General features: G+C 33.7%; 2 long non-coding RNA genes across 2 annotated transcripts in view; both read left to right on the top strand.

The window, feature by feature from the left end:
- Window positions 1-3017, top strand: part of LOC127733101 (uncharacterized) — a 34914-nt gene extending 31897 nt beyond the window's left edge. The window contains exon 4 of the long non-coding RNA XR_007996749.1: window positions 2053-3017. This is a non-coding gene — a long non-coding RNA (uncharacterized LOC127733101). The remainder of the gene's footprint in view (window positions 1-2052) is intronic.
- Window positions 3018-4380: 1363 nt separating this feature from the next.
- LOC127733102 (uncharacterized) lies at window positions 4381-7189 on the top strand. Its single transcript, XR_007996751.1, has 3 exons — window positions 4381-4874; window positions 5026-6505; window positions 6903-7189. It is a non-coding gene; the product is annotated as an uncharacterized LOC127733102 (long non-coding RNA).
- Window positions 7190-12640: the final 5451 nt, after the last annotated feature.

Here is a 12640-nt window from a genome sequence, read left to right as displayed (position 1 = left end):
CCATGCTGGATCTATGCGATCACTCTGGTTTTGGAGATGGTGCAGAATACTAAGTTGAAGACATATCATGAAACTAATTATGTGTTTTTATGACTTGCAGAAACTTTTTACCCCATTTTAATCATCAACTGCAAACTTTTGACATGTAATTTCTTTAAATTAAGAAAAAATTGGTCGAATAGTGACTTTATTTTAGATATACACTTGCATATAGTTCCTTTCTAAATCAAAATTTATGATGATTTACTATTTACATTGGATTTATGAATTAATTATAAAAAGTATTTGTATATCAATTGAATCAGTTGATAAGAATTTTGAAAGTATTATATTAGTATCTTGTGCTTGTGTAAATTATTGTCCAATGAAATGTAGGTCAACATGTGTATTAATTTATATCTAAGTTGATTCCCACACTTTTTATATGACCGCAAAAAAATTTTTGTGGTTGTATATTGGTATGACGTTGGCGGCGTCGTCGTCGTCCGAAGACACATTGGTTTTCGCACTCTAGTTTAAGTGAATGGATCTCTATGAAATTTTACCACAAGGTTCAATACCACAAAAGGAAAGTTGGGATTGATTTTGGGGGTTATGGTACCAACAGTAAATGAATAAGGGGCCAAAAATAAGCATTTTTGTAACTTCCAGACATAACTTGTGTGTTAGTGTATGGATCTCTCTGACATTGTACCACAAGGTTCCATATCACAAAAGGAATGCTGGGATTGATTTTGGGGGTAATTGCCTCAAAATTTTAGGAATTAGGGGCCAAAAACAAGCATTTTTCTAGTTTCATGACAATAACTTGTGTGTAAGTGTATGGATCTTTCTGAAATTGTACTACAAGGTTCCATATCACAAAGGGAAAGCTGGAATTGAGTTTGGGGGTAATTGCCGAAAGGTTTAGGAATTGGGGGCCAAAAAGGGGCCAAAAATTAGCATTTTTCTAGTTTCCAGACAATAACTTGTGTTCAAGTGTATGGATCTCTCTGAAATTGTACTGCAAGGTACCATACCACAAAGGGAAGGCTGGGATTGATGATGGGGGTAATTGCCTCAATATTTTAGGAATTGGGGGCCAAAAAGGGGCAAAAAACAAGCATTTTTCTAGTTTCAGGACAATAACTTGTGTGTAAGTGTATGGATCTTTCTGAAATTGTACTACAAGGTTCCATATCACAAAGGGAAAGCTGGGTTTGAGTTTGGGGGTAATTTCCCTAAACGTTTAGGAATTTTGGGCCAAAAAGGGGCCAAAAAACACATTTTTCTAATTTCCAGACAATAACTTGTGTTCAAGTGTATGGATCTCTCTGAAATTGTACTGCAAGGTACCATACCACAAAGGGAAGGCTGGGATTGAGTTTGGGGGTGATGAATCATAAGGGGGATCAAAAAATTTGGGGGGGATTTTTTTTTTTCCTTTTTTTTTTCTTTTAAAATTTTCCATTTTAAGTTGGTTATTTCTGATTTATATTTAAAAGCAAATAATAATGATATGGTAGGAGATACACACCAAACAGGATGTGTAAATTATTATATAATAAGTATTGTGCAATAGCAAGAAATTTTCAATTGCACAGTATTGCACAATAGCAAGAAATCTTCAATTGCACAGTATTGCGCAATAGCAAGAAATCTTCAATTGCACAGTATTTCGCAATAGCAAGAAATATCCAATAGCACAATATTGCGCAATAGCAAGAAATTGTCAATTGTACAGTATTGCGCAATAGCAAGAAATATTTAATTGCACAGTATTGTGCAAAAGTAGATACTTCGTATAAATTGCTTATTTCTTGACCAATTTCAATGGGGTTTTATTCTTGAATTCTTGGGGTTCTTTAATATGCTGAATCTAACCGTGTATTTAGTTTTTGAATTTTTGGGCCCCGTATTTAAATTGGTCCACATTGAGGTCCAAAGGGTCCAAAATTAAACTTTGTTTGATTTCATCAAAATTGAATTATTGGGGTTCTTTGATATGCAGAATCTAACCGTGTATTTAGATTCTTAATTTTTGGTGCCGTTTTCAAATTGGTCTACATTAAGGTCCAAAGGGTCCAAAATTAAACTTAAGTTTGATTTTAACAAAAATTTAATTCTTAGGGTTCTTTGATATGCTGAATCTAAACATGTATTTAGATTTTTGATTATGGGCCCAGTTTTCAAGTTGGTCCAAATCGGGGTCCAAAATTAAACTTTGTTTGATTTCAACAAAAATTGAATATATGGGGTTCTTTGATATGCTGAATCTAACCATGTATTTAGATTTTTGATTTTTGGGCCCCGTTATCAACTTTGTCCACATTGATGTCAAAAGGGTCCAAAATAAAACTTTGTTTGATTTCATCAAAAATTGAATTCTTGGGGTTCTTTGATATGCTGAATCTAACCATGTATTTAGATTTTGGATATTGGACCATAATAGGTGAATGTCCAATTTAAAAATTTTAAGTTCTTAGACCACATTCATTCTGTGTTAGAAACCTATGCTGTGTCAAATATTTAATCACAATCCAAATGCAAAGCTGTATCAAGCTTGAATGTTGTGTCCATACTTGCCCCAACTGTTCAGGGTTCGACCTCTGCGGTCGTATCAAGCTGCGCCCTGCGGAGCATTTTATTTGAAATGGTATTACTCCAATTCTTCCCATAGGCAAGTAAGAGTCAGAATGATTATTAACTGTCATGATTTTCAAATAAGTACTAATTAGAAACAACCCCAGGCTTAATTCAAAACAGTTAATATCTCATGACCTGTTACATAATTAAATAGACACAATTTATTACACACCTTACTGAATTCACACATTCTTGACCTCAATAGTAAACCTACAAATGTATTATTTATTTTGATCTACACTACATTAAAATATTCTGTTAATTTTGCTAGCTAGCTGAATGATTAATCTGATGTGGTTTTTTTTTCAAAGAAAATACTTAAAATGAAAAAAAAATATGTATGAAAAATGCAAGCAAATTTGATTTCACTTGTAAAATCAGTGCCATTATCATCTGACACAAGTCAATAATCAAGTTCTAATTAATTAGTTACAATTATCAGAAATTTGGTTTAAATATTAAACAAAATGGCATAACTCTTACCTGAGCATTTTCTGCAATAAAATTTATTTGTTTTACATTTATATCCCATTATATTGCTATTTAACAGTAATTGGAAATATCTCAGCATTAGGTATTTGTACATTCAGTTTTGAATACAGGAAATATATTTTTTCTTAATGAAGAATGAACACCAATTTAGATAAAAAATAGTTATTTTTTTTAATTTTTGTTATTGAGAAAGTGCATTTATAAGGCCTCTTTCTGAAATTATTAAACCTGTCATTTTTAATGGCATATAAAATATATATTACTTGTTTGACTATTTTCCTTTCCATTCTTGTCAAAAATAAAATCTGACAGAGTCTAAAATTGAAAAATCAGTATATATGTTTATATTTGCATCAATATTGCGAAGTTCCCTACCTTTGCACAATAACATAGAAATTTTACAGTAAGATAAGAAATGAAAAGGGAAAAAATTTAGAAAAAAGTATGGTCAGAAAGAATATCAGACTAGCTATGAATATGGCTGGATCACAACATCAACGATGCTTTGATTATAGTTCGTTCTTATGTTGTACTGTTACACCACTGTCCCAGGTTAGGGGGAGGGTTGGGATCCCGCTAACATATTTAACCCCGCCACATTCTGTATGTATGTGCCTGTCCCAAGTCAGGAGCCTGTAATTCAGTGGTTGTCGTTTGTTTATGTGTTACATATTTTTTTTTTTTTTTCTTCGTTAATTTTTTGTACAAAATTAGGCCGTTAGTTTTCTCGTTTGAATTGTTTTACATTGTCATTTCAGGGCCTTTTATAGCTGACTGTGCGGCATGGGCTTTGCTCATTGTTGAACGCCGTACAGTGACCTATAGTTGTTAATTTCTGTGTCATTTGGTCTCTTGTGGAGAGTTGTCTCATTGGCAATCATACCACATTTTCTTTTTTATAAGAAAAATAAAGGTAGATGAATTCCAAATAATTTGTAAGTGGTCAGAATTCATGAAGGTCTGAATGGTTTACAGAATAGAGGATAATGGGTAAAAAGTGTAGAATAAAGGCCAAAAAATATAAAGAATAAGAGAAAAATCAACCAAAAGAATATAGAATATAGAATAATGGAGTGCTAAAATAAAGAATAGAGAAAAATGTCCTTGAAAATTAAAGAATACAGAATTGAAGGACCCCCTATCCAGACCCTCATTCATCTGTTATTAAACCTACAGCCAGGACATTGCACAAAAACTATACAAAAGAGGCATGAAAGCCAATGCAACTGTTTTAGTTTTTCTACCACTTTAAGTGACTTTTTTAAACGACAGCAAAAAAATTTTGTGGTCGTATATTGGTATGACGTTGGCGTCGTCGTCGTCCCAAAGACACATTGGTTTTCGCACTCTAACTTTAGTTTAAGGGAATGGATCTCTATGAAATTTTACCATAAGGTTCAATACCACAAAAGGAAGGTTGGGATTGATTTTGGGGGTTATGGTACCAACAGTTAAGGAATTAGGGGCCAAAAATAAGCATTTTTGTAACTTCCAGACATAAATTGTGTGTTAGTGTATGGATCTCTCTGACATTGTACCACAAGGTTCCATATCACAAAGGGAATGCTTGGATTGATTTTGGGGGTAATTGCCTCAAAATTTTAGGAATTAGGGGCTAAAAAAGGGGCAAAAAACAAGCATTGCCCAAAATGTTTAGGAATAAGGGGCTAAAAAGGGGCCAAAATTAAGCATTTTTCTAGTTTCCAGACAATAATTTGTGTTCAAGTGTATGGATCTCTCTGAAATTGTACTGCAAGGTTCCATATCACATAGGGAATGTTTGGATTGATTTTGGGGGTAATTGCCTCAAATTTTTAGGAATTAGGGGGCAAAAAACAAGCATTTTTCTAGTTTCATGACAATAACTTGTGTGTAAGTCTATGGATCTTTCTGAAATTGTACTACTAGGTTCCATATCACAAAGGGAAAGCTGGAATTGAGTTTGGGGGTAATTGCCCAAAACGTTTAAGAATAAGGGGCCAAAAGGGGGCCAAAAATAAGCATTTTTATACGACCGCAAAAAAATTTTTGTGGTCGTATATTGGTATGACGTTGGCGTCGTCGTCGTCCGGCGTCGTCGTCGTCGTCATCGTCGTCCGGCGTCGTCCGAAGACACATTGGTTTTCGCACTCTAACTTTAGTTTAAGTGAATGGATCTTTATGAAATTTTACCACAAGGTTCAATACCACAAAAGGAAGGTTGGGATTGATTTTGGGGGTTATGGTAATAACAGTAAAGGAATTAGGGGCCAAAAAGGGGCCAAAAATAAGCATTTTTGTAACTTCCAGACATAACTTGTGTGTTAGTGTATGGATTTCTCTGACATTGTACCACAAGGTTCCATATCACTAAAGGAATGCTGGGATTGATTTTGGGGGTAATTGCCTCCAAATTTTAGGAATTAGGGGCAAAAAAAGGGGCAAAAAACAAGCATTTTTCTAGTTTCATGACAATAACTTGTGTGTAAGTGTATGGATCTTTCTGAAATTGTACTACAAGGTTCCATATCACAAAGGGAAAGCTGGGTTTGAGTTTGGGGGTAATTGCCCTAAACGTTTAGGAATTTGGGGCCAAAAAGGGGCCAAAAGACACATTTTTTTCTAGTTTCCAGACAATAACTTGTGTTCAAGTGTATGGATCTCTCTGAAATTGTACTGCAAGGTACCATACCACAAAGGGAAGGCTGGGATTGAGTTTGGGGGTGATGAATCATAATGGGGGTTCAAAAAATTTTGGGGGGGGATTTATTTTTTTTTCCTTTTTTGTTTCTTTTAAAATTTTCCATTTTAAGTTGGTTATTTCTGATTTATATTTAAAATCAAATAATAATGATATGGTAGGAGATACACACCAAACAGGATGTGTAAATTATTATATAATAAGTATTGTGCAATAGCAAGAAATTTTCAATTGCACAGTATTGCACAATAGCAAGAAATCTTCAATTGCACAGTATTGCGCAATAGCAAGAAATCTTCAATTGCACAGTATTGCGCAATAGCAAGAAATATCCAATAGCACAATATTGCGCAATAGCAAGAAATTGTCAATTGTACAGTATTGCGCAATAGCAAGAAATATTTAATAGTACAGGATTGTGCAAAAGAAGATACTTCCTATAAATTGCTTATTTCTTGACCAATTTCAATGTGGTTTTATTCTTGATTTCATGGGGTTCTTTAATATGCTGAATCTAACCGTGTATTTAGTTTTTGGATTTTGGGCCCCGTTTTTAAATTGGTCCACATTGAGGTCCAAAGGGTCCAAAATTAAACTTTGTTTGATTTCATCAAAAATTGAATTATTGGGGTTCTTTGATATGCCGAATCTAACTGTGTATTTAGATTCTTAAATTTTGGTTCCGTTTTCAAATTGGTCTACATTAAGGTCCAAAGGGTCCAAAATTAAACTTAGTTTGATTTTAACAAAAATAGAATTCTTAGGGTTCTTTGATATGCTGAATCTAAACATGTATTTAGATTTTTGATTATGGGCCCATTTTTCCAGTTGGTCCAAAGCAGGGTCCAAAATTAAACTTTGTTTGATTTCAACAAAAATTGAATATATGGGGTTCTTTGATATGCTGAATCTAACCATGTATTTAGATTTTTGATTTTTGGGCCCCGTTATCAACTTTGTCCACATTGAGGTCAAAAGGGTCCAAAATTAAACTTTGTTTGATTTCATCAAAAATTGAATTATTGGGGTTCTTTGATATGCCGAATCTAACCGTGTATTTAGATTCTTAATTTTTGGTTCCGTTTTCAAATTGGTCTACATTAAGGTCCAAAGGGTCCAAAATTAAACTTAGTTTGATTTTAACAAAAATTGAATTCTTAGGGTTCTTTGATATGCTGAATCTAAACATGTATTTAGATTTTTGATTATGGGCCCAGTTTTCAAGTTGGTCCAAATCGGGGTCCAAAATTAAACTTTGTTTGATTTCAACAAAAATTGAATATATGGGGTTCTTGGATATGCTGAATCTAACCATGTATTTAGATTTTTGATTTTTGGGCCCCGTTATCAACTTTGTCCACATTGAGGTCAAAAGGGTCCAAAATTAAACTTTGTTTGATTTCATCAAAAATTGAATTCTTGGGGTTCTTTGATACGCTGAATCTAACCATGTATTTAGATTTTGGATATTGGACCATAATAGGTGAATGTCCAATTTAAAATTTTTAAGTTCTTAGACCACATTCAATCTGTGTTAGAAACCTATGCTGTGTCAAATATTTAATCACAATCCAAATCCAAAGCTGTATCAAGCTTGAATGTTGTGTCCATACTTCCCCCAACTGTTCAGGGTTCGACCTCTGCGGTCGTATCAAGCTGCGCCCTGCGGAGCATTTTATTCTAGTTTCCAGACAATAACTTGTGTTCAAGTGTATGGATTTCTCTGAAATTATACTGCAAGGTAACATACCACAAAGGGAAGGCTAGGATTGATTTTGGGGGTAATTGCCTCAAAATTTTTGAAATTAGAGGCCAAAAAGGGGCAAAAAACAAGCATTTTTCTTGTTCAGGACAATAACTTGTGTGTAAGTGTATGGATCTTTATGAAATTGTACTACAAGGTTCCATATCACAAAGGAAAAGCTGGGTTTGAGTTTGGGGGTAATTGCCCTAAATGTTTAGGAATATTAGGGCCAAAAAGGGGCCAAAAAACAAGCATTTTTCTAGTTTCCAGACAATAACTTGTGTTCAAGTGTATGGATCTCTCTGAAATTGTACTGCAAGGTACCATTCCACAAAGGGAAGGCTGGGATTGAGTTTGGGGTGATGAATCATAAGGGGGTTCAAAAAATTTGAGGGGTTGATTTTTTTTTCCTTTTTTTTTCTTTAAAATTTTTCATTTTAAATTGGTTATTTCTGATTTATATATAAAAGCAAATAATTATGATATGGTTTGAATAGGTAAATTAAACAATTTTAAGTTCTTAGACCACATTCATTCTGTGTCAGAAACCTATGCTGTGTCAAATATTTAATCACAATCCAAATTCAGTGCTGTATCAAGCTTGAATGTTGTGTCCATACTTGCCCCAACTGTTCAGGGTTCGACCTCTGCGGTCGTATCAAGCTGCGCCCAGCGGAGCATTTTATTTTTAGGATAAAGTCCAGCTTCTCTCTAACATTCAGATTCACGGAAAATTAATTGGAATCTTGCATAATGCTGACATTTATAATTATCCTGTATCCCAGTAACACAAATTTCCAAGATCTACAAATTTAAAAGATCACAAATATGTCCCATAGCCTGCTACTTATAGCAGTCAATTTCCCCTATATCCCTGAACTAAGCATATTCCGGGTATTTTAAAAAGTATTGTAAAGTTAAATGCATGCACCCATCATAAGGTCAAAGATATTTCACCTTTACCTTTTTGCACTGTTATGACACTAAAGACTAAAGATTATTCCCTGTGAAGCTACAGAATTAATAAGAATAGCTGATAATGAAAATATTTGTTATAATTTAATAGAAAAATATCAGTACCATCTGTGTACCAAACTACAATCTAACAACAGTCCATTTGTCCCTGGGGTTTGATGATGCGCTTTGAAAAGCAGATATGATTAATCGCGTTGGATAACAGGATTGATAGTTAGAAGTTAGTTGATAAATGCTATGTAAAAACGTTAAGAGTGTGAAGGTCAACTGGTATATTATCTGCTATTCTAATCATTTCCCAATTCGTACCTCTGATGTAGAATAAATTAACTCATTTACTGTAAAAACACAGATTACCCTTGTGGCCAGTGCCTTCAGTTGGTCAATGACCCTAGTTCATGTGAGGTACTGTGATGGGATAACTTCTGCATATTTCATTACCAGAGGGAATTATAATTAAAAACAAATTATGTTTCTGAATTCATTAGAAAAAGGTAGATGTTCACAATTCAAATTAAAATTACTGGCTTTAATTATATTAAACTGCCTTTGTCCCATCAGTTGGTGACACCAAGTGGTACATTTTGTATTCAATATTTAATTCATGTTATACCGATATTGTGTGAACTTGATATCACGAAATAAAAAGAAATTAACAGGAAAATAACAAGCAAAAATAAGAAGATTATAATAGTCAAATACATTCATGGTTCAGTTCTTTAAATAATGTTTTGATACATATTTATTTTATTTTTCATTTTCCCACATCCAAGTTGAAGTTTTGACATGGTATTGCCAATTTTAATAAGTGAATGCCATAATGAAAGGTGAACGTCCCCAGTCAAATGTTAGCACTTTTCAAGGTATATAGCTAACAAAATAGAGATGCCTAAGTGAAGCTGCAGATAAACATGCAACCTTCTATGACCTCAGTAAATGTATAATGAGAATTACTATTAATTATCTAAAAAAAAAAATAGATGTAATTTAGACACTTAACCTACTGTTTTGTATTAGTTTTGATATTATTTCATACACGAGTTCGTCTTTGTAGTCAAATATTTTTGCCTGATTGTCTGATTTGTAATAAAAGGATTGTCTGATTTGTAATAAAAAAACCTAAGTTATTTCTTAGTAATCGACCATTTGAATAGAATTTTACGCCTCCCACGTATAGAACCCTTTCAATTTAAAAAAAAAAAAAAATACATAAAGGTTATTTCCGGCTTCTGGATTTTAATCTTTTTATTGTTTAAATGTAAAAATAGAAGCGATTGGCATGGCTCAATAAATAGAAATAATTATTATTTTTTTTAAAAATCACATGATATTGCATCAGCAAATTTTTATGTAAATACATAGATATTCATGTTCAAACAAGAAATTTATAAAGCTATATATATCTTTATTTCATCTGTGTAGAATAAATAGTGAGAGTTGCTTCCTGTTCAACCTCTAGCGACATATAACTTTCAGTTTTAGGCTTACAAAATGTTATGTGATGGGAACTTTATGCTGAATTGACTTGGATGCATGATTTTGGTCTCGCCTGCGACGAAAGATGAAGAATGAATAGGGATTACAATCCGTCATCGGCGGCGTAAACTATTTGTATTAAGCTTTATATTTCAGAGGGAAGAAGACGTCGAGGCTTCAAACCAATTATACCAATGACTTATATAACAAAGTTTCTGTTGTCCATTGTCCTTGAACCCATTTTCATGGTTCAGCTACTGCTTAAAATAATACAGTTTTTTGTCTTTTTAATTTCTAGCGTATTATGAGTAATATGATAACGGTGGTGTATGGGTTCTTTACAATGTCTACATGTCCGTCATGCTGGGTTCACCTGACCTCGACCTCATTTCATGAAACAGTGATCAAGGTTAAAGTTACCTTGTGCCTTTTCACAGAAACTATCAGCAGTAGTTCAACTATGTGTAGTGTATGGAATGATTGTAAAGTGTGAATTGCTGTCTGACGGGTTTCATCTGACCTAATTGTCTTCATTGGTTCATTGGTCAATGTTAAGTTTTTTGTTTTTGTCTGTTTTTCAGATACTGTAAGCAATAGGTTCAATAAATGCAGTGTGTGGAATGATTATTAGGTGTACATGTCTCTCTGACAGGGTTCATCTGACCTTGACCTCAATTCATGTTGCATTGGCCCATGTTAAAGTTACGTGTAAAGGTCCGTTTCTTATAAACTATAAGCAATAGGTTAACTATATTTGGTGCATGGAATGACTGTATTAAAGGTGTATATGTCAATCAGGCAAAGTTTATCTGACCTTGACCTCATTGTTATGGCCCACTGATAATGTTAAGTTTAACCTCTTTCTAAATTATTTACATAAATTTTATCAGCAATCAAAGCCGGGCTTCACAGTTATTATTCTTGAGGTGGCGTGAATCAGATGGGGATACTAAAAAATTCCAAAGATCTTTTAGAGTACACACAATCTAAGACTTTTTCATCTTGCAATAGTATTAAACATTTGACTTTTCTACACTTTACATTAGTATTCCCCATTCCAAACTAAAAGACAAATTGAAAGAGTTGGTCCTGCTTTGTTTCATAAAAAAGAATGACCATCGTATAGATACAATTATCTTCTTTTCGTAGGGAGGGATAAATCCTACTTTGTAAAAAATGAATCTAATTCAAACAAAATTCCCTGAATCTGACATTATCAAGATGCTTGATTTCTTGATTGACAAAGTTAAGATATTTGTTACGTTTGGAGGATTTGTTTTTCAACAAACAATCGGCATTCCAATGGGAACCAACTGTGCTTCTCTTCTTGCCGACTTTTTCCTTTATTCATATGAGGCTGACTTCATGCAGAAACTTCTTAGGAAGGAAGAAAAGAAGTTAGCAGTATCATTTAACTTCACAATCCGCTATATAGATGATGCTCTCTCACTAAACAATTCAAAATTTGGTGACTATGTTGAACGCATCTATCCCATCGAACTTGAGATAAAGGATACAACAGATACAGTTAAGTCTGCCTCATATCTTGACATACATCTAGAAATTGACATTGAGGGTCGGTTGAAAACAAAAATTTACGACAAAAGAGATGATTTCAGCTTCCCAATTGTGAACTTTCCATTTCTATGTGGCAACATTCCAACAGCGACTGCATATGGAGTATATATCTCCCAGTTGATACGATATTCCAGGGCTTGTATTTTTTATCATAAGATTTCCTTGATAGAGGGTTGCTGCTCACAAGGAAGCTATTAAACCAAGAGTTTCAAGTGGTGAAGTTGAAATCATCCCTTAGTAAATTTTACTGACGCCATCACGAGTTGGTTGACCGTTATGGAATATCTGTTTCACAGATGATAGCGGATATGTTCCAATTGTCGTAACTACTATCCCGTCCCCTTTCCCCCGAATGTGACCTACCGAATTAGACTTATTAATACCGGGTTTGTACTAACATGAGCAACACGACGGGTGCCACAGATGGCGCAGGATCTGCTTACCCTTCCGGAGCACCTGAGATCACTCCCAGTTTTTGGTGGAGTTCGTGTTGCTCAGTCTTTAGTTTTCTTTGTTGTGTTTAGTGCACTGTTGTTTGTCTGTTTGTCTTTTTCTTTTTAGCGAAGGCGTTGTCAGTTTATTTTCGACTTATGAGTTTGAATGTCCCTTTGGTATCTTTTGACTCTCTTTTAATGTGATACTCGTAATAATACCTTTACCTTTAAAACTTTCAACATAACACCAATCAAGGTCAGTAAAGAAGGCGATACATTTCAGTGTGTGTGCTCTTTTGATATTAGTTGTTATTGGCTTTGAACTAGTTTTCAACCACTGCGAGTATTTTCAAATCGGTACTTGGAATCATAAGTGTTTATGTTTCATGTACATTTCTATCCTTTGGACAGACATAAGTGTTTTGTTTCAAAAGATAAATACATGCGAATTTTTGTAAAAAGATTTGGAATATCTCTTGATTTGTGTAACAATTCATTGCAAATAATTCATTTTTATATATAGAATTCTCATGATTTTAGAAAATAAACGGCATTTTTTGCTGCATATTTATCTAATTTAAAAAAAAATCATCGGAGAAATAATCTTTATACAGTATTAAGTCAAATGTTATTTTA

This window comes from Mytilus californianus, unplaced genomic scaffold (genome assembly GCF_021869535.1).
Source record: "Mytilus californianus isolate M0D057914Y unplaced genomic scaffold, xbMytCali1.0.p SCAF_3, whole genome shotgun sequence".
Classification (NCBI taxonomy): Eukaryota; Metazoa; Mollusca; class Bivalvia; order Mytilida; family Mytilidae; genus Mytilus; species Mytilus californianus.
Note: the sequence above shows the minus strand (reverse complement) of the source record. Positions and strands in the feature narration are given on the sequence as shown.